General features: G+C 48.6%; 1 protein-coding gene across 1 annotated transcript in view; it reads right to left on the bottom strand.

Annotated features, from left to right (window-relative positions):
• The window catches only part of PTPRB (protein tyrosine phosphatase receptor type B), a 106,894-nt gene that overhangs the window by 82,143 nt on the left and 1,898 nt on the right, over positions 1–22,853 (bottom strand). The window lies entirely within an intron of this gene.

The raw sequence follows: 22,853 nt of genomic DNA, 5'->3' as shown, positions 1-22,853 counted from the left end.
CAAAATACCTGTTCACTACATTAAATTAAAGTTGCTTTTTGTAGTTATGGTGCAATTTCTCCTTTCCATGAGTAAGAAATAAATGAATAAACAAATAAATGAATGTTAGTTCCTTGGACTAAATAACAGGTAGCAAGACTAATTTTGGAAACTCTGGCTCTGGTAATCATCTCTTTATTCTCCATTCATTAAAGTGCTGTACACCTTTGTACACAGCATTTGTCTGCATTGTGGGAGGAAAGAAAGAAAGAAAGAAAGAAAGAAAGAAAGAAAGAAAGAAAGAAAGAAAGAAAGAAAGAAGGCATGTATGCATATTGGGCTGCTTCTGTATGGGGCAAAAGCTTATACCATGATATGGCGGTGGCAGCAAGTAGGGAATGGGGTCAATGTATCCTGTCCCTATTCCATTCATTTCTGCTAGTGACCCCCAACCCCTTCCCCTTCCCCGTTGCTGACACAGACACAATGGAGATTGTGCTGGGCCTCCCATTACCCAGCAACTTACTATCTCCTTCCCTGAGCTGTACCATAAAGCTAAGATGTGGGAAAGGAGGGGGATTCCTTTAAAGAACCTCTTCTCTCCCCCCAGGTTGCCTGTGGGCAGTGTCCATGTGGATGCTTCCCCCCCCCCCCGCAGCTATCGCAGTTCTTCATTTGAATAAGATCAAAGGAGATTTTTTCTTTGATCTCTTTGATCTAATTTAAAGGAGAAAGCCCCCACAGCCCCCACAGAATGAGCTCGAGCATTGTGTGGCTGCTCCCACTTAAGCTGGGGGCTTCCTGTGTTTCAAGTAGGGAGAAATCCATATTTAGAAACAAGTTTTCATCTGCCTGTCTCCCATTCTCATTTTTTTAATGTGACAGGTCAGCGCAAAATATGGCCAAGTGAGCCAAATGGCATTACAGCCTGTCAGGTGCTTTTATTTTAGTCCCAGGAAGGCAACAGAAGCAGGAAGCTCGTCTAGATTTCTGTGGGCTGCCCTTCAGGGTTGAGTGGTTTCTGTCAGCTTGGTTGCTCACAAATTGGGCAGGTCAGTTTTATAATAATAAATGGTTGAGAATGTTTCCATGCAAACGCTCCTGCCAGCCCCATACAGGAAACAGCCTTCTGGTGGGCATAGCCCTCAACCTTCTGATAATGGGCTATGATTATACGCTCTTTTAAAGTCACCTCTCGTTTAGGAGATTCCAAAGTTGCAATTGGACTGTGGCAAGAAATTGTTACACATTTTCCTTACATGTTTCCTCTTCAGTGGTAGAATAATTGAGCCTCCTTTCTGTGTGTCTGGGAAGGGTCAGTCTGTGGTGTTCTATGGTCTTTAGAGCTGCATTTATATGCTTGTATTGGAACGGGTATATTTTATTCACGTGGAAAACTTAATTCCTTTCTATAGAACATTCAGAATTTGTTTGCCTGAGGCACTTTAGGCCTAGCAGAAGGATTGCATGTATGGCAAAGCCTTGTTTTGCTGCCACAACACTAGGCTGGTTGCCACATATAACAATTTTAGCTCACCAGCCCTCTAAAAAAGTCATAATAACTGGGTTAGCGGTAGCAGATGTTTCCAAATATGATTGCTTAGCATGTAATTATGATGTCTTTGAATGCCAACCTATGATTTCTCCCCTGCCAAAAGGAGAAGTCTGTGAACTTTCATCCTAAAATGAACATCTTTTAAAAACATTGACACACATGTTTAATGAAACCCACAAAATAAAACTTTCTTTCCTTTAGGCACTTTTCCTTTATGTACTTTTCAATGAAAAGCTTCCCTTGTCCCAAACTCTGCAGCCTGTTAACCTATCATATATTTTGAACTCCTCAGGATGGACTTTTTTCCTTAGGAGAACATCTAATGCTTCAAAAGTCCTCTTATTTTAACTGTAATTTTTACTCTGTTTTGAAGAAGGCATTCTAGGATATTTGTCAGTGTGGTGCAGGCCCAACAACATCAAACACTGTTACAACCAGACAGCCCAATAATATGGTCTCAGACCTGGCTATTTAGGACCTCTGGACCCCCTAAAATATCCTGCCTGGAAATTGCTTTCCTCAGCGTAGGCCCTTCTTCATGTGTGCCACCTCCCCTGTTTTCTGAGGTGAGGAAGGTGGACTCAGTGGAGCAGGACTTTTTAGTATCTGCCCTCTGGCCTTTCCTGGTGCCTGACACTTTCCCATGTTTTTAAGTGCCAGGCTAAGACTTTTTTTGTTTCACCCTACTGAAATTGAGGGGTGTGTAGTCCCACCCTCGCCACTGATTGGTTTTCAGTTGCTGTATATGGGTTTAACTATTGCTGCAGCTGTTTTCAAACTTGTTTGGCAACTTGTTGCATTTTTAAAGTAGATTTGGTGGGTGGTATTTTATTAAGGATTGTGTCATATCTGAGCCCTTTGCACACTGCTTACCTGCTGCCGCAATGTCACGAAATATTGCGAAAAAAACACGGAAGATAGTGTCTTCTCACGAGAGTTTTGCGCGATGTAGCGCAAAACTCTCGCAAGAAGATGCTATCTTGCGCGATATTTCACGACGTTGCAGCAGCAGGTAAGCAGTGTGAAAAGTCTGTTGCTTATTTTAGTTGTTGTTAACCTCCTTGAGCACCCTGGTAGACAGGCAATGTGCAACTATTTAAAATAAACACATTTATGTGTTCTGTTCGTTCGTATAAGAACTTCTAATTCATGTATAACAAGATTTGAGTATGGTAGCACTTTAAAGACTACCAAGATTTTCAGTGTATAATCTTTTTTTTTTTAACAATTTTTAAAAAAATTTTAAAAGTGTATAATCTTTTGAGAGTCAAGCTCTCTTAGTCAGATATGAGCTTGACTCTCAAGATACACTGGAAATTTTGTTGGATTTTTAGGGGCTGACAGACTCAAATCTTGCCCTTCTGTGCAGACCATCATGACAACGCATCTGAAATAGGGTTGCTAGGCTCCCACTTTCCCCCACTTTTCACCCCTTCCCCACTCACCTGGCCAGTGGGGGAAAGGCATGGGGAGGTAACCTAGGAGCCATTGGAGAATGCGCCTAAATGCTGAGTGTACACATTCTCCGGAGGCCCTGATGATGTGTTTCCAGTTGTAAACCAGAAGATAGGGGGTCTCAGTAGTGCCAAATTGATCTAAAATGTAATGAAAATGCTATGTTTGGGCTGATTTTGGCTCTGCTGAGACTCTGTGCTTCTGGTTTTCAATTGGAAATGATGTCATTGGGGACCTCCTTAGCACTTGTGAAAGAAGGATAGATTGGAGCCTGTACCTGCCAAGCAACCCTCCCCATCCCCCACTTTAGAGGGGGGACTGGCAATCCTAACCTGAAACCACATATAACAAGTTACAGTACACAACACGACAATTGCTTTTTAAAAATTATGTGCCAAGTGTTGTGTCTTACAGCGGTTTTTTCAGCCTTGTGCTTTATGGCAGTTTTACTACAGTTTGGGCAGTATCGTTGTGACCCAGAAATATAGACTTTGCTTTCAATCAGCAGCCAATTGTTGTTTTCCATCTAAAGGACAAAGGAAGTGCCAGATCTAAAGACAAAACTGGATAAAGATAAGGGCTTGTTATTTGATTGCACCAGTCTACGTTTTGCCCTGTTAAGTTTAAGTTTTGCCTAGTTAAGAGCCAGAGTCTGGGTCTGGGTCTGAATACCTGCTGTGTCATGGAAGCTGACTGGATGGTCAGTCACACACTCATAGCTTAACCTATATCCAGGGTTGTTGTTAGGATAAAATGGAGGAGAGGAGGCTGATGTAAGCTGCTTCGGTTCCCATTGGGGGAGAAAAGGTGAAGTAAATAAATAAATAAATAAATAAATAAATAAATAAATAAATAAATAAATAAATAAATAAATAAATAAATAAATAAATAAATGCAGAATTGTTGTAGAGAGACCTGGAAATGTTCTCCATGGATCACTGGAAAATGTTTTTAAAATTGGGTGGAAAGCAGGCATATGAATGTGTTAAATAAAGAAAAAAATAAATCCTCTCTTCTTCCTGATTTTTGACATATATTTTCATGTTTATTCTCATTTATCCTAATTTTCAACCTTATCCTTTTAAAAGAAAGCTGAAATTATCAGGATGCTGTATTCTGTCCCAAAACAATTTCTGCAGTTGTATGTGCAATTGAAATGGCCATGGGGATCCTGCCTATAGATTTATATAGGAGCCAGTTTGATGTAGTGGTTAAGAGCGGCAGGGCTCTGATCTGGAGAACTGGGTTTGATTCTCCACTAGAGATGGGTACAAACTGGGAAAATGGTGGTTCGTAGCGGTTCGTGATTTGTGAAAAGTGACGAACCACGAACCACCATGAATTTGCCCAGTTCGTGAACTGGTTCATTTGGTTCATAGTTCATCACTTTGAGGCAGCTGCAGCACTTTTCTAGCTGTTTATATTTGTTGTTTGCAAGAAAAGTTTCAAACTTCCCACCCTGCTGCTTTTTTCATTTGATGGGAGGGGGAGGAGGGAGTTTAGCTTTCTTTTAAAAGGATAAGGTTGAAAATTAGGATAAGTGGAAAAACGCAGGGCTGGAAGTTTAAAAGCAACATTTTTCTTGCCACTTGCAAGCAGCAATAAAATTGCTTTCCAACACAGGACACTTTTCAGCTGATGGGAGGGGGATTGCCCATCAGCTGAAAAAAACTGTCTGCATTTGAAAGCAGCTCCCATCAGCTGAAAAAAGCTGCTTTCAAACCCCTCAGCTGAAAAAATGGGGGGGGAGTATTTGAAAGCAGCAACATTTTTCTTACTGTGCAAGAAAAGTGTTGCTGTTTTTAAATGCTGACAGCTTTTTTCAGCTGATGGGGGATCAGCTGAAAAGTGGCTGGTGTTTGAAAGCAACACTTTTTTGCTGTTTGCCAATGTCAAGAAAAGTGCTGCTTTGAGCTTCGGTAAACCAGAAGCAGAAACCCGAGGGAGTGCACGCCTCTAGTGAGAAACCGAAAAACGAACCAAACAAACCGGCCTAAAGTTCATCGTGGTTAGTCAAAAATGGGCTTGGTTCATGACAAACTTTGGTTCATATTTCGGTTCATGCCCATCTCTATTCCCCATTGCTTTACTTGAAGCCAGCTGGGTGACCTTGGGTCAGTCACAGCTCTCTGGAGCTCTCTCAGCCCCACCCACCTCACAGGATGATTGTTGTGGGGATAATAATTACATACTTTGTAAACTGCTCTGAGTGGGTGTTAAGTTGTCCTGAAGGATGTTATATAAATCGAATGTTGTCATCCTTATCCTTATCCTTATCCTTATCCTTATCCTTATCCTTATCCTTATCCTTATCCTTATCCTTATCCTTATAACAACAACAATGACAATGACGATGATAATAATCACAGGATGCATTTGACATGTTGTTCAACCCCAGATATTCATAAAACCTACATTAACCTTTGATGTGTCAAACTCACTGACATTATTGTAGTAACATTAGAATTCCTGGATTGGAGGCCAATGTTACTTTACAGCACGTCTTTTAAAATTCATATGTTAAAATTCATATACTCTGGTTTCTCTTCAGATCACATATGTTGGTTTATTTTTGTGTTTGAATATTTCACATGTTCTCTTGGCATGTTTTTAACCAGCCTTTCCAAATATTTCCAAATATTTCCTGGTTCAAATTCTATGAGCATAATGTTAATATTAAGGGAGTTGCTGTGAATTTAAAAAATAGAATTAGGACAGAGGAAAAACAGTTCAAGAGTTAAGGGCCTGAACTGGGACCAGAGGAATAGGTTGGAACTTTGCAAACTGCAAAGAAGACGAGCAGCTGTTTGTTTTCCCCCAATGTATGAACTTCACACATCATTTGACGTTCAAGTTGCTTTCAAAACTTGGAAATTCAAAAGTTGTTTGTGATGTAGGAGAAGCTATTAACAAAGATGTTAAAGTCCCTATTAGTAACACTCAAGGCTTTAAATGTGACAGATCTCATTGGGTTGTAGATTGAATGCAAAATGTGGTTTGTTTTGTTATGGCTTGAATCCAAAATGGAACTCAACAGGGCATGGCTTGAACCTCTAGGAGATACTTTGTATGCTTCCTTATCACACTGTTCATAACTCACATCAATCATTTAGCTCATATGCAATATCCTTTTCGCTTATCCTCTGTTTTGTCTGCATAAGATTATAGTCAAAACAAGGGGAGGATATAACATGAGTAAAGTGATTCAGGTCAAACATGGTGCCCTAAAAATTCCGTCTTACAGAAATGAACTGAACATTTTTTTGTATAATTTCTAAATAATATTCATGATACAGTACAGTGTAGTTACCATATTACTAAGGGTACTTTACCATATTACTAAGGGTACCATATTACTAAGGGTAGCTTTAAAATACTAAGCTAAAGCTACTAAGGGTAGCTTTAAAATAAGAATATAATTCTATAATGACGGAAATTGCATTGGTAACAAGGGAATCAGAGTTTTTTTCTTTCTAGCATGTGACCTAGAGTGTTACATATAAATTAATATTTGGTTTAAACTACAAACATGTGTTACTCCTTAATTTTTGTGTAGAATCTACAGTTTGTTAAATTCTGAGTTTGCACAATGTTAATAAGATTAAGCAAAATAGGCAAAGGCTTTTTGTACTTTACCATGTCAGTTTTCTGGATTGTTATTTCCGCATATTGTTAGCTGTTGGTTCATAACTGTTACATTTATTTACTTACTAGATTTATATCAAACTCTGTCTCTAAGGTTCTGAGCAGCTTATGTGAACATGAAAAAAGTTTATATTTCTTTAAAAGTAATAATGCTCTATGACACTGATTTAGAAAATTTTTGTAAGTGCAAATTCCCAGGAGGTCTTAATTATGTTCTGATTGATGAATAGGTCCGGGATATTGCCACAGGGGAGCTGACAGTTGTGACAAAGTACTTTAGGATAGAAAAAGAACTTTTCTGAGGAGCTTTTTACATTGGCTCTAATTTAAAGTGTCTTAAGCTTCCATTATGCACATGGAGCTCAGCACAAAAGGGGACTGTCCCATAGCCTGTGATATCAGACAATTCTCACTAGTGCATGGGTATGTGGGAACTCTCCCTGACATTAATGTGGCAGAACACATGTATACAAGTTGCCAGGTGTTTACTGGCAGATGAAGATATTAAATCCTGGGTCTCCCAGAATCTAGTCCAACACTAACACTATACTGGTGATGAAATGAACAAAGAAAAGGATGCTGGATGCTTCCTACACTCCTTTACAGACTGATTTAAACATATGTATCTGCCGTCCTCAATAAAATTACAAATGCATCCAGGAACTCGTGCCATAGAAACGTGAGGTAAAAAGAAGGAACATTAGCTCTGCAACCATATGTTGCCAAGTAGGCCCCCTCCCCTGCTTTGAAGCCTGCTATGAACTGTGCTAAAGTTTCCTGCGTTGCTGTTTCACTGCTACAACAAAGACTGCTTTGCACGTGTGTGTTCTGGTACACGTGTCAGTTTCCTGCCTGCGTGTCAATTACCCTGCTGCTGTAATAGACTGTGTAGTTTACTGACTCCATGTTTGGGTAACTGCACAAAGGACTCTCTTTCTGGGCAGCCCTGCCCTGACCTGTATCTGGACTTCCCAGTGTGTGTTTGGACTGTGTTACAAGTGTGCCCCGTGCCTGCACTGCCATCTACCACGGACCGTGCCTGTTCCCTGCTTTGGACTGTGTTTTAAAGTGTTGTTCCCGCTGCCTCCATGGAAGCCTGCCTCATATGGGCCCAAGCCGCTGCTAGCAGCCGGGCGCCTGCCGGGGAAACCTCCAGCGAGCCTGGCTAGGCGCTCCCTGGTCAGTTCCCGCCTGGAGCCTCCCGCGAGCCGGTCGCCGAGCTTGCCCTCGCTACAGGGCAGCCTGCTATCCAGCCCCAGCTATGCCCAGCCGGCATCCATGTTCTCAGGCAGCCAGAAGACCCTGGGAAGAAGACTGCTTTGAGAAGCCATTTCGGCGAAGCGGGCACACCACGTCCGCAGCGAGAGCCCCTCGCCCCGCTCTGCATATCTTAGGAGCCGCCCCGGAGAAGGAACTAAGTGCCGACCATCCCAAGCACTTAGAGAATGCATCTCAAAGAAACCTCCGCATTCCAGAAGCTGATGACATCAGGACAAGCCCTGTCCTCTGGAACATCCTTTCAGCCCACTTGAATTTCCCCCTCCCTCTTTTGTCCCCTCTTCCTGAGGTGTCACTTATCACAATCTGATTACCAAAGTGGCCCATCCAAGCCATTCAGTAGCCCATTAGACCCTTTGTTTTAGACTGTGAGAACCACCAAGTACAGCACCAGCCCCAGGGTACGTTTTGGGGTATTTAAGCTGGTCTCCCAGACCACTCGGTGCTTAGGCCATTCCTATCCAGACTTCCTTGCTGTCCGTCTGTGGTTCCAGTGCTGGCATTGGGCCACCTCGCTGTTGTGTCTCTGCTTCGCTTCAGGATAAGTGAGTATTCCCCCTATCATCGTTGGGAACCAGCTAATGCGAACGTCTCTGTATTTCATACTCTATGTTTCTTAGACCTTGTATGTTCTTTGTATGATTGTGCAAGCTAGGCTTACGCTACACTCAATACACGTGTTTGGACCTTACTCCTTGTCTGCCTCTTTTTCACTAGAGTGTCTGGGATCGGGACCTCCGTAAACATAGGTTATGATCCTCGCTTAATATTAATAGTTACAGACTGCTACAGCTAATTCCCCATTATAATAAAAGAGCAGTTCTGGTAACAGTTTACTGGTGGAGAATGCGGGCATAACCCAGTTCGTGTGAACGCACGTGAGTCGACACGCGTGTTTTCGGCGAACTGACTTAGAGGAAAATTTTCCAGACCTCAGTGTAAAGAGTGCAATTTAGCTCAGGGAATTAAAAGTGTGAGTGTGTGTGGCTCTAGCGAGCATTTCTATCTTGTGGGTTGGCTTTTCCCCATTTCCTCCTTCAGCCAGCTTTGGACTACTTGCCTTTTGTGGTGCACCGCGAGGCCCTCCAGCCGTTATAACCGGTGTACTGTGGGTGAGGACCTCTGAACTGGTGAAGTTCCTGGCCACCTTCCGGGCCGCCTAAACGCGTCTATGTGGGTGGGATCCCAGAAGTAGGCTCTATAGATATAGATATATACCTCCTGAAGCAGCACATATAAAATTCTTTTTCGCCCTCCCCCGTCTCTCCTAAGTCCGTCCAAACCCCGTTCCTGCCAGCACTTAGGCTTCAATCCCCGCTCCGGAGGAAACGTGAAGGGATCGTTAGTCCGTTTGGTTGTTCAGTCAGTTTAGCTTTGGGAATCTAAAGCCAGGTTCCTGAAGCCCCGCGGCAGCCGGCCGCACCGTGCTTGAGAGTTTTAAGTTAGACTCTTGGGCGCCTTTCCGCTTGCGAGTTTTAAGTCAGACTCGTGGGCGCACCTCACTTGGGAGTCAGTGGGACTCTTGGGCACACTTTTGCTTGGGAGTTGTTAGAACTCTTGAGCGCTTTTTCCGCTTGGGAGTACCGTAGTTTTACTCCTGAGCAATTTTGCTTGGGGACTTGCAGAGGCAGTCCTTGAGCGCTTTCAGTCTTTTGGTCGAGGCTTGGAGACAGTTTAACCGTTTGTCTCTGAGCACGAGGCCTGGGGACACTTTGAGTTTAGTTCTTGGGCTTAGAGAGCTTGAGAGCATTTTTGCTTCTGAGCAGAGGCTTGGAAGCGCTGAGAATTTTGTTCTTGGGCTTAGAGAGCTTGAGAGCACCCTCTGAGCCAGTAAACTTTTCCTGGTCCCGTGGCTTGTAGGCAAGCTTGAAACGGGAATAGGAATTTTCCCTTCTCCCCCGGTGGAGAAGAACCGAGTGTAGGACCCTTAAAATACCCTTGTGAACCTAAAAGTAGGACCTTAAAACCCCCTGGTAAAAACCCTTGAGGACCTGAGGGAAGGATAAACCTCCCGAAAGGAACATAGAGAGGAAGAAGTTGTTAAAACCCTTGAGCAGCTTTAATCGCCCCACCCCTGGTGTCGCTGATCTACTCTTTAACCTCCCCCGAGATCAGCCTTAAACAAAAAAGAAAAATGTACCGGGCAAACCCCACCGTGCCCCGCCTGGAGAAGTGGCTAGTGAAGAAAGGAGATTGCCCTTGGGAAGCCGGTTCCTTCAAGGGACCCGACCCACTCCAGATAGTTAGAAGTGCCTTCCAAGATTTTTGCGAAAAAGAGAAACCCAAGTCGAGCAAAAAGGACAGATATGGAGCCTGGGCACTTTTCACCGCCCTGCAGGACAGTGTGTCCCTAATTAGCAAGTTGCAAACAGCACAGGAGGAGTTAGAGGAGAGGTCAAAACGAGAGCAGGACGCCCTGCGTCTAGAAATCCAGACTCTCAGGACCAAGCTAACCGACCAGGAGAGAGAACATGAGGAAAAGGCAGTTGAGTGGCGCGCCGAACGCGTCAATTTCATACTAGAAAAGCAAGGATTAACTACCGCCCTCCAGGACGCCCAGCACAAGGCTGAAGCGGCCACCGCTCGTGCCGATATGGCTGAGCACGCATTAACGGAGGGACAAGAAGAGATTACTAAGCTCACCCATGCCGCCCGGTTCATGGCGGACCACAACCAGTCTAAAACCGCAGCCGCGGACCATTCAGCTTGTAAGAGGGAGCTAGAGGCCCTAAAGCGACACTTGGGGATGCAACAGGCCGTAATTTCTGCCGTGCACCCCTCAGCCCTCTTGGCCCTCCCAGAAGATAGTAAGGATAGCTGGGCATCTCAATCGCCCCAACCCGAGGAAGCCCCACAGCCCCTCCATCCAATAGCCACCAAGGAAATTGTATCCATGGACGAGGATGGCAGGAAAACAGACCGGGTCGTTAAGGAAACCCGCAATTGGAGGCCCGATGAGCTCCAAGCCATAGCAGATCGCATGGGACCCCTAAACCGAGACACCGCCATCCAGTGGTTCACCCATGTGACCACCTCTCAGCCTTCCGCTAGTGGTTCCGATGTAGCCCAACTGGCTCGCCAATGCGCCGCCCCTGAGATAGTTTCGGCCCTCAATGCCTATATTTCTAACCGAAGGCTAGCCACACGCAGCCAGTATGGAGCAATTAAAGAAATTTGTGCATTCCTGTGGCCCACCAAGAGCTTGAAAGCCCTGTATATTGCGGAGTCCCAGAAACCCGGGGAGGACCCAGAGGCATATTTAGCTAGGAAACAGCTTCTTGCTGAGCTAGCAGACGAAGTGGACCTAGATGCAAGCGATGTACCCGACTTTGACGAGTTAGAATTCAGGAGAGCAGTCTTAGATGGACTCAATAGTACCACCCGCCTAGCACTAGCAGGAGTGGAGCCCGGGAGCATCTCATGGGGAGACCTGGAAGCTCGCATCAGAAGCATTGCTGGCCTGTTGCGAGAAACCGGCGCCATCCGCCATGTGAAGCCCCCGGCCTCTCGTAGGAAGGAGAGCGAGCCGATAAGTGCAGTCACCTATGCCAATCATGGCCCCCACTCACAATACCGACCACAGGGACGCAGCCCGTACCCGGAGGCAAGGGCAGGAATCCTGAGGGGAAGGAGCGGCAGCTTTAACCGGGGAAGGGGACCGAGGGACTACCGCCCGGGAGTCTCCTTTGCGCCCGCCCCGAGTTACAGTTCCTCCTCCCAGCAAGGACCCCACGAGCCCCGACTACAGGATGCACCCATAGCCCCTTCTCACTCGCGAGCATCGCACCCTTACCACCATCAGGTCTACCCGCCTCCAGATCAGTCTAATGCTTGGGGAGCATCGCAGGGCGACCACGAGGGCTACCGGGACCGCGGCAGCACGCCCCAGTCCAGGGACTCCCTCCGTTGGGAACTATGGATGCGCCTCAAGAACATTGGAGCGAACATGGAGCTCTTCGACGGAAAGCCCACGTCCGTTCTAATGAAGGCGATCATGGAATGGGAAGACCAGCAGCAGCCCCCAGTACCTCCGTCGGCGCCCCCTTTGCCGCCAGTCCCTCCCTTCTCGAATCCCCCGATAGCTGCGGTTCGGGAACGCCCGAGCCCCAACAACCCCTTTAGAGGAAGCGCCGCTTCCACCGATCAGGGTGCAGGATCAGAATAGGGTTGCCCCGAGTCCCAGTCTCCCTCCGTGGGCATAGTTGCCAAACTAAAGCCGGACACATGGGGGAGACCGACAGTGAAGGCAGGGATCGGGACTCCCGGGGAAAAGAAGAAGCCTGCCACCCTCCTCATAGATACCGGAGCTTCACTTAATATACTCCGGCCCACCTTAGTCACAAAGGGCACCCAGACCCCCACAACCATGCAGCTCGCCGGTTTTGGAGGCGGCATGCAGGAATCCCCGGTCTGGCAGGATATCCCCCTCTCCGTGGGGAACCTGGCCACCCGGATTTCGGCATGCGCAAACCGGGGAGAAGACGATGGGCTTTTGGGCATGCCATTTTTCCGTGCCGAGGGACTGACCATTGACTTAGCGAACGGGCTCCTGTGGCGCATCCCGGGAGGCCCAGACTTTGTTAATGCGGTCCATCGATGCGCAGCCCTCAAGGCCCCCCTTCCTCTCGCCCCCATCACAGGAGACCCCTGGGTTCAGGACTTTCCCGAAGTGTGGGTGACAGATAAAGCCGAGTGTGGGATAGTGAAGGGCGCCTGCGTCCTGATTGAAGGAAAGGACCCCCCTCCCCAAAGACAGTACAAGTACCCAGCAGAAGCTGAGGCAGGGATAGCCAAGACTATAGAAGGACTCCTTGAGTGGGACGTCATACTCCCGATGCAGTCCATCTGCAACGCCCCATTGTGGCCAGTTCTGAAAGCAGATGGAGTGACCTGGAGAATGACGGTCGACTTCCGTGCCCTGAATGCCACCACCCCTCCAGTTGCCCCGGTTGTGGCCAAGTATAATGAGATCCTAACGGCCATTGCCGCTGGGTCCCGGTTCTACTCGGTCATAGACCTGGCCAATGCCTTCCACTCTATCCGGTTGCATGAGTCTTGCTGGTACAAGTTCGCGTTCACTTTCCGCGGCCAGCAATACGCATTCAAGCGGACACCCCAGGGATTCCACTCCAGCCCCAGCATTTGTCATGCCCATGTAGTTCAGATGTGGGAACGCCTCCAACCCTCCCCGAGGCCCCACGTACTGAGCTACGTGGATGACATTTTAGTCCACGCCCCCACGGAAGAATTAGCCCGCCAAATCACCAGGGAAGTCCTGGAACTCCTCCGCGGGACTGGGTTCAAGGCAAGCAGGGAAAAGGCCCAATTGGTTCAGACCAGCGTCAAGTACCTGGGTCTGACCCTGGGACCCGAGGGTCGCACCCCGGACGCCCAGCGAATGGAGGTCATTTCCAAGCTGCCTGCACCCACCGATGTCCCCTCCCTCAGAGCCCTTCTAGGAACTTTTAATTTTTCCCGAGACTTCATTGAGTCCTTTGCAGACAAAGCTCGCCCCCTTTATGCTCTCCTCAAGAAGAACACCCCCTGGGAGTGGGGACCGGAGCAACAGACAGCCTTAGCCGAGCTAAAGCGCAGCCTGGCCGCAGCCCCGGCCCTAGCCCATCCAGATGTAACTCAGCCATTCTTTATTCAGCTGGCAGTATCAGACAAAAGCATAGGAGCCACGCTCACCCAGCAGCAAGCGGGGACCGCTAGAGTAGTAGCCTATGCCTCTCGCAACCTAACCGCAGTAGAGACTAAGTTCAGCCCATGCGAGAAGACATGCCTTGCCCTAGTTTGGAGTCTGACCCATTGGGAATTTATCATAGGAGGCTCCCGTACAATAGTTCAAACTACTCACACGCCCCTCAAATATATCCTGTCGGGAAAAATACAAGACGGACAAGTCTCAAACGCCCGCATAGCACAGTGGACCCTGGCCCTGGTCAACCGCGGAGTAGAATTTAAAAAGGAGACCACCGAGCCACCAGCCCCATATGGCCTATTGGTTACCGGGACCGAGCACGAGTGCCCCCTGGACCCGCCACCACAGGTTGTCTGGCCAGTCACCTGGGGGGTCCCGCTAGAGGAAGCCCGACAGAACGGCTTCACATGCTGGTTCTGTGACGGCTCCTCCTTTCACGTTGGAGGCTCCCCTCGGACAGGCTACGGCGCCGTGCGAGTGAGCGACGCCCATACTCTCAAAGGTCCAGCCCGCCCCCATTCCAGCCAAGCGGCTGAGGTGCAAGCGCTTCTGGCAGTGCTTGAGTTTGAGCCCCCAGAAAGCCCACTTGCCATTTACACAGACTCGGATTGGACGGCCAAAGCCGCCACGGTCTGGCTCCCGGTGTGGCAGAATCAGGGGTGGAGAGCCAGCGATGGGAAACCCGTAGCCCACCTACAGCTATGGCAGCAGGTAGCAGCACTCCTCCAGTCCCGCTCAGGCCCAACGCAGGTGACCCATGTCAAGGGACACCAGAAGACGAACTCAGAGACCGCTTACTGGAATGACCAGGCAGACCTTGCAGCCAAGGCAGCCGCCACTGAAAATGCTCCCCTACCAGAATCAGCCACCGACTGTCCCCTCCGCCCGGTCACCACTCGAGCACAAGCCCGCAGCCAAGCTCAGGGAACCGCAGGAACACTAGACCTAGCACAACTGCAACTATCTGACCCAGAAATAACTGACCTCCTAGCCGCAGGAAGGGATCAGACAGGGAGACTCATGATCAGAGAAGAGGAAGGCATAGTTTGGGCAGTAGATGCAGCCGGCGAACGCCATTGGGTAGTGCCATTGGAAGTTAGGGCTGACCTAATTCAGTTTGTCCACGAGCAGGGACACCGAGGCAAGGATCTGACTCTGGAAAGGGTAAAAGAGGTTGGTTGGTGGCCTGGCATGCGCACCGAAGTAGCGCAATGGGTAGACAACTGTCTGTCCTGCGCTATGGTCAATGCAGACCCCACCGGACCTAGAGCCCCCCTCCAGCATCAGAGAATTGATGGACCCTGGGCTCGCATACAAATTGACTTTATCGGCCCCCTTCCCCCCACTGCTCGCGGCAATCGCTACTGCCTCACTGTCATAGACCCCTTCAGCAAATGGGTCGAAGCGTTTCCGTGCAAGCGCAACAATGCAGCCACCACAGCCAAACTACTATTCAACAATGTCTTTTCAAGATGGGGCATTGTGCGAGTTATGGACTCCGATTTAGGCTCACACTTTATCGGAGAAGTTACACAGGAGCTGTGTAAAGCACTGGGCATCCAGCAACGGTTCCACATAGCCGGCCACCCTCAGGCTTCAGGCGCCATAGAAAGAACCAACCGGACCCTCAAGGAGGCTCTCCGCAAGATGGTTCGCTCCTCCGGGAGAGACTGGGATGAAAAACTCCCCATAATCCTAATGGCCATTAGAGGCACTACCGCAGTTCACGGGCTCACACCCCATATGGTAATGACAGGGCGAAGAATGCAGCTCCCGGAAGCCTTCTGGCTAGATACGCAGCTCCCTTCCGATATGCAGCCTGTAGTGATTAATGATGCTTGGGTCCAGGATCTGCTCTCATCCATACACGCCGTCCACATGCAAGTGGCCCAGAAGTTGGGCACAGCTCAGAAGGATATGGACCGCAAATTAGGATGGGTCAGGAACCCCAGGCAGTGGGAGGAAGGACAGCTCGTCCTATACAGGAAGTTCTCGCAAAAGGCGCATTCACTAGCAGCCAAGTGGCAAGGCCCAGTCCCTATCACAAAAAGAGTCTCCCCAGCTGTCTATCAGGTAGCCATCCAGAGAAAGACAGGAGGAACATGGCTAAAATACTTTCACGCCTCTCAATTAAAAGAATGGAGAGGGAAGCCGCTGCAAACCGCCCCTCCTGTGTATGACCCTGGGGGAACCGCCACCAGCCCAGCCCCCCTCTGCCCAGTGATTCGCCAGATATCCCTTCACCCTGGGCCAGAGATACCCTGTGTCCCCTTAGATAAGACCTTTGTAGCTTTAGTATAAAAGAAACAGTAGAACATGAAGATGTAAGAGTTTTTCCAATTCTATTCTTTAACTTCACTAGGCGGGCCCCACAGTTGGGACCCTTAGGGAAAGACACGGCAATCAAAGCCAAATAGGACCACCACCGAAAGTGATTCTCAATTGGATTGTAAGCCACATGTTCGGAAAAAAATTGCACAGGCAAAAGAGATTTGCTGTGTGAAAGTGTTTGGAGAGGCTTTAGCCCAAAAGTGAATGCATTTCCAATATTGGAGACACACCAATAAAGGTGATCTCTGTATTTGAAAACATTTCACCCGCCGTGCTGGTGAAGATCCCGCATCTACGTAGATTCGGGGTCTCACCTGCCAGACCCACGCTTTCGCATGATGGTCGGCTTTGGCTTTGAGGGCCGTGCCTCCCCTGGAAAAGGATCCCCAGATAGCCCAACATCCCTCTTTTACTCATGTTCATATTCGTCATGGTGAGTTGCTATACGGCGCCACCAGCCAGTACGCTTTAGTGCAAAAGTAAAAGACCCGCCAGTATTTTGTAAATATGTTACCCCTGGAATGTGTTATTGAGGTGCGTTCGCCACGCACAAGGGGCAGCGTACCTCATTCACATAGCCAGAATCCCCCGCGCCAAGATGACCCCCGAATAACCCAGACCCAGTGGCGCCGGCAGATCTCGGCCGCCTCCGCCGCTTTTCGATAAACGCCGCCGAGCACCTTCGGCTCCACTTCGGCCCTTTCCGCCAGCAGCCGCCCGCCCCACGTAATCTTTTCCCTTGCCCGTACCGTATAAGGGAAAAGAAGGGGGGGAGACATATTGAAGTTATAATGAAGCCTTGCCAGGCCTTCCAAGTGAGGGCAACCTGAAAATAACCCACGCCCGTGTGCTTTTGCTTTGTGTGTTTCTTTCTTTTAACATGAAATTGGGGCCTCCCGAGGGAGTCCCTCCAAAAATTGATCCTAGGAAAAAATATGGTCCGCCGAAATACATACATGAGGTCCTGCAAAAAAGCAGAGGGAAAAAGGCAAAGCAAAAGCAAACCATCATAAAACATACCTTCAACCCTAACCACCCCTGCTTAAAAATTATTTTAGAAAAATAGAACGAAGGTCTCCTTTAGCAGCAACCTTTATAGTTAATGGAAACTGCTCTTCAGTTTTCTTTTCTTTTTAAAAACGGCAAGGCCAGGCCGAGCCGGACCGATAGTTCTCAGCCCGCAAAATAGAAGTAGCCCGCCGCCAAGCAAGGGGCACCTGAAGGTCACATAGCCTAGGCACCCAGAGACCCTTGGGGCGAGTTTGCATAATCCCGCCTAACGCACAGCCGACCCTTGCTCGACGCAAAGACGTCCCCCCTGAAATATACACGCTTTAGAAAGAAACCGTCGCACAGGAGCTCCCCAGAGCAACAAGCTGGAAGGCTCGCTTAGTGCTCTGGGACTTCTCGTTCGAGCCCCACCTAATAGACAGTGCTGGCAGAAAAACGCCCTCCCTTTTCTTTTTCCCCCTTTACTTCATTTATTTTGCTGCAACAAACTCAGGGAACCTGTACTTATATCCGCAGGTCTCCCCAGGATATTTTCACCACAAAGGAAAGAGAAGGCCAGGAGATGAGGCACCTGGCTACCCTGTGTTTGCTCGTGCTGGCAGGCACCCTAATAGAGGGACGCCCGTCCAAATTAATGCCCTACCCCCACTGGAGATGTATAAATACACTAGCTGGAAATGAAATGATGGTCTGCAAGGTTGTGCAGCAGAGCAATATGACCACCCCCACGGACCGCACTAACTTCCGCAGTTGTGAAGAGCAGTGGATCCGACCCCCAGAGCTTGTTATTTTATGTGTGGGAGTAAAAACTCTGTCCCAAGAATTAGTATGTTACTTGCCTACCGATACAGTTTCACCACTTGCTCCGATTCCTTGTATGTTTCTTCCCCGTATAAGGCCAGCCCCCACCGCAGTCCCGGTGGTAGACAGATATACCACCCCTGCCAACTTCGAAACCTCGCCATTTGTCACTGAGGCTTTCGGACCATACTGTGAAGTTATTTTAGTGTCGGCCGCAGTATGGAAGGCAGGAGACCCCTTTAGAATGACCATCCTACTAGGCACCACTACCATTGAACCTGCATCTGTCACTATCACGCCCCCTTCAGGCACAGTTCTCTCCTTCGCTATAGAACGCTGGGAGAACTTGACCTGGATTGTAAAAGAGGAAGACCTAGCCAAACACGGCCCACCCGATTGGATACTGGTTCAACAGACGCCCGAATGCCAAACCAAGCCCCTAGTAGAGAAATTTCACCGGCTTGGGCTGCTCTTTGTAAATTTGACTCATGAACCAGGCAATTATTCCCTGCTGATCCGGACCCAGGAGACCCACACCATCCAAATTGACCCTTTGATTGCTAGCAATGAACAATTAAGCCAAGGCGGCACGCATATAGTGGGCTCCCATGTTTTGAAAACTGACATTCGAGAGAGAGTTCTAGTCCGCCCGCAAATGTCTTTAAAAGAGATCTGCATAGACTTAGCTGAACTAAATGTAACCCAGAGGCTGCCGCAGTGCGCTCCCTATCTGGAGGCCGGTAGCAAGGGTTGGAATGCATGGCTACAACTGTGGATCGATCCCTCCCCCTCTCTCTCGCGTGCCAGACGAAGCATTGCCGACTGGACCGCTCCTGCAGCCGGAGGCTTAGCAATCATGGATTCGGTCAACATTGAGACTCTCGCTAATAAGTTTGCCCACGTCACGACTAGCATCTCCGACTTAGGTAAACCGGTGGTGCAGTCCCTAAATTCCATTTCAAATGGGCAACACGAGATCAGCTCCATTTTAGTTAACTGGGAGAGTCAAATTGAAAGAGATTTTTCTCTGCTGCTCAAAGGGACACAGTCTTTTGAACGCAACGTGTCAATAGCCATGGCATGTATGCAAGCCCAACAATTAAATCAGGCTGTGGCCATGGGGCTAATTCGGCAAGCCACGGATGGGCATTTGCCCCTGGAAATTAAAAGATTGATTATGCCCAAATTGTCACCCATAGAACTGGAGCTTGAATCCTGGTGGTCTCTTGTAAATTCCTCATTCTCACCGACCACCCAGGAGCTTAAATTATTTTTGTTAACGGCCAGTGCGCACGAGTCATTCCATGTGTATCCAGTCGTGCCTCTGGGACTCCAAGTCAGCGATACCGAGGTCCTCTACGCCCGCCACCCCGACCATTGGGCCCGCTTCACCCCGACCGGATGGCAGCTCGTCAGCCTCCAAGGGTGCCAGCATCGAGACCAGACCGGCTTCATTTGCCAAGACCAAGCCTTTGCACCGCATCACCCCTGTGTAGCCCCGCAAGTCGACGCCCTCAACGAATGCTCTTTCGAGGTCGTCCGGGAGAACAGCTCCGCTGTGGTCTACATTGGGAAAGGATGTGCCTGCGTGCGAACGGCCTGCGACTTCGTGGTCCTGAATTCGTTCCAGCTGAAGCCCGTGATCCCGGGAGTCAACCGCTGCTTCTGTAACCTGTCTTCGGTAGCAGGCTGCGACTTCACCTACACGGTACCGGTCTGGACCCAAGAAGAGATCTTGGTGGCACCCTCCATCTATCGACATGTGAAGCCCATCTCCCTCGGCATCGGTCTGGAGCTAATCCACGATCTCCTGGCCCACCCCCAGCTCCACCGCACCCTCCAGAGCATCCAGAGGGATGGGGACACTACTGCTTTGGTTGTGTCCCACAACGGAAAGGAGATTTTGGATCTGGTCCAGCGGATTAAGACCACCGGAGAGCACTCGTGGTGGGAGACCCTCTTTGGTTGGAGCCCCACTGCCACTGGAATTTACAATTTGGCTCTGCACCCGATCGTTGTTATTCTGGCCTTCCAAGTTTTGTTGTGTGCCTCACTGCTTTATTTGGGCTGTTGGAGCCGCCGACAGCTCCAGCAACTCCAACTATCCTACCGTTTGGACCATTACAACCCCGACCTCCTCCTGCCCTAATGGTTATTCTTGGCGCCCCGTTTTTAGCCCTTGTTTATTTTGTTGCTTGTGTGATTATGAACTATGCTTGTGCCTTTATGTGTACGGATCCTGCACCGGCCCCATGGACGCTCTGCTGCCGGACTCCGCTCCGAGGCCCTCTTGTGGACTAGGGGGGGACATATTTCTCTGCCTCCCAGCCCACGGCCCGTCTCCAGACGACCGCCAGCAACGCCACCGCCATGAGGACTAGAACTGTGTGCCTGAAGCCCTTCTCGCCGCTCACCGACCCTGCTCTGCGGATTGTCGCAGACAGCAAGGGGGGGTGGAAGTGTGTTTTGGAGCACATGAACTAAGTTTGCTTGTTCTTGTATATATGCAACCCAGTCCAGCAGCTGTACTGCGGACTGAGCCGTCTGTGATCTTTGTAGCTCTATTGTTTTATGAATTTCTCTCCATTGCTTTTATGAATTTTAACTCCCATGAATTTAGCCCCGAACTAGTCCCTCCCTCTGTCTACTGCAAGTGCGCCCATGAACTTTATCCCTATGAATTTGATTTTAACCTTGAATTGCCTTTTTAACCTGACTCCCTCCGCCGAGGTAATTCTAGCATATCTATTATTTTATGAATTTGGTTTTAATCGGGACCCCTTCTGAACGGTCCCTTTTAAAGGTTAGTTTATTTCTGATTTTAAGCTCGATGAATTTGGTTTTAATCTGACTATATGAGTTGGTCTTTTAATTGCAGAGTTTATTTTTCTGCCCCCATGAGCCCTTCCGCCGCCTACCCCTCATGAATTGTTTCCACGCACTTGCTTTTATTCTTGCTGCTTTTGACTTCATGAACTATTGCTTTTAATCACATATATGTATTTATGATTTTAGCCATGTATGAATTACTCTACCCTCAATGAATTATGCCATGCTTGCACATTTCACTTTACCCTATATGAATTATCCCTGCTTTTAATCCTATGTATCTATTTATGATTTTAACTATCCATGAATTGATCCATGTATATGAATTGCTCCTGGTTTTTAGTGCTTTTAACCCATCATGAATTCCGTATGAATTACCCTCAATCATGAATTAATCAATGTACACAATTATGAATTATTGCTATTTATATGCATGAATTGATCATTGCTGCCTATTGCTATGAATTACTATTGCTATGAATTATTACTATTTATTCTGACAATTGCACTTAGCACACCCCCTGGTGTGAACCCAGAGACCTGCAGCCCATTGGCTGATCTAAATTGCACTTATTCGGTTAGGTGGTTCTCCAAGCTAAATTTTTGAGTGACGCCTCCTCCCCCTTCCCTTCCCACTCCTTCTTCGCTCGAAGCTCGACCACCGGACATTGCCGACCGCCTCGCCTTTGAAGTCAAGTTCGGAGACCCGCGCGCCTGACGTCCCGGGGTCTCCGAGGGGGGGAATTGTTGCCAAGTAGGCCCCCTCCCCTGCTTTGAAGCCTGCTATGAACTGTGCTAAAGTTTCCTGCGTTGCTGTTTCACTGCTACAACAAAGACTGCTTTGCACGTGTGTGTTCTGGTACACGTGTCAGTTTCCTGCCTGCGTGTCAATTACCCTGCTGCTGTAATAGACTGTGTAGTTTACTGACTCCATGTTTGGGTAACGGCACAAAGGACTCTCTTTCTGGGCAGCCCTGCCCTGACCTGTATCTGGACTTCCCAGTGTGTGTTTGGACTGTGTTACAAGTGTGCCCCGTGCCTGCACTGCCATCTACCACGGACCGTGCCTGTTCCCTGCTTTGGACTGTGTTTTAAAGTGTTGTTCCCGCTGCCTCCATGGAAGCCTGCCTCATATGGGCCCAAGCCGCTGCTAGCAGCCGGGCGCCTGCCGGGGAAACCTCCAGCGAGCCTGGCTAGGCGCTCCCTGGTCAGTTCCCGCCTGGAGCCTCCCGCGAGCCGGTCGCCGAGCTTGCCCTCGCTACAGGGCAGCCTGCTATCCAGCCCCAGCTATGCCCAGCCGGCATCCATGTTCTCAGGCAGCCAGAAGACCCTGGGAAGAAGACTGCTTTGAGAAGCCATTTCGGCGAAGCGGGCACACCACGTCCGCAGCGAGAGCCCCTCGCCCCGCTCTGCATATCTTAGGAGCCGCCCCGGAGAAGGAACTAAGTGCCGACCATCCCAAGCACTTAGAGAATGCATCTCAAAGAAACCTCCGCATTCCAGAAGCTGATGACATCAGGACAAGCCCTGTCCTCTGGAACATCCTTTCAGCCCACTTGAATTTCCCCCTCCCTCTTTTGTCCCCTCTTCCTGAGGTGTCACTTATCACAATCTGATTACCAAAGTGGCCCATCCAAGCCATTCAGTAGCCCATTAGACCCTTTGTTTTAGACTGTGAGAACCACCAAGTACAGCACCAGCCCCAGGGTACGTTTTGGGGTATTTAAGCTGGTCTCCCAGACCACTCGGTGCTTAGGCCATTCCTATCCAGACTTCCTTGCTGTCCGTCTGTGGTTCCAGTGCTGGCATTGGGCCACCTCGCTGTTGTGTCTCTGCTTCGCTTCAGGATAAGTGAGTATTCCCCCTATCATCGTTGGGAACCAGCTAATGCGAACGTCTCTGTATTTCATACTCTATGTTTCTTAGACCTTGTATGTTCTTTGTATGATTGTGCAAGCTAGGCTTACGCTACACTCAATACACGTGTTTGGACCTTACTCCTTGTCTGCCTCTTTTTCACTAGAGTGTCTGGGATCGGGACCTCCGTAAACATAGGTTATGATCCTCGCTTAATATTAATAGTTACAGACTGCTACAGCTAATTCCCCATTATAATAAAAGAGCAGTTCTGGTAACACATACACTAGGCCAACAAATGCACACACGTATAAGGAACACATTTCTTGTTAGGATCCTTAAAGTACTCTTCTTAGATTACACAAATGGCATTTTATTTATTTAAAACCTTTGTTAGTTGCTTTTCTA

Source organism: Eublepharis macularius, chromosome 9 (assembly GCF_028583425.1).
Source record: "Eublepharis macularius isolate TG4126 chromosome 9, MPM_Emac_v1.0, whole genome shotgun sequence".
NCBI lineage: Eukaryota > Metazoa > Chordata > Lepidosauria > Squamata > Eublepharidae > Eublepharis > Eublepharis macularius.
Note: the sequence above shows the minus strand (reverse complement) of the source record. Positions and strands in the feature narration are given on the sequence as shown.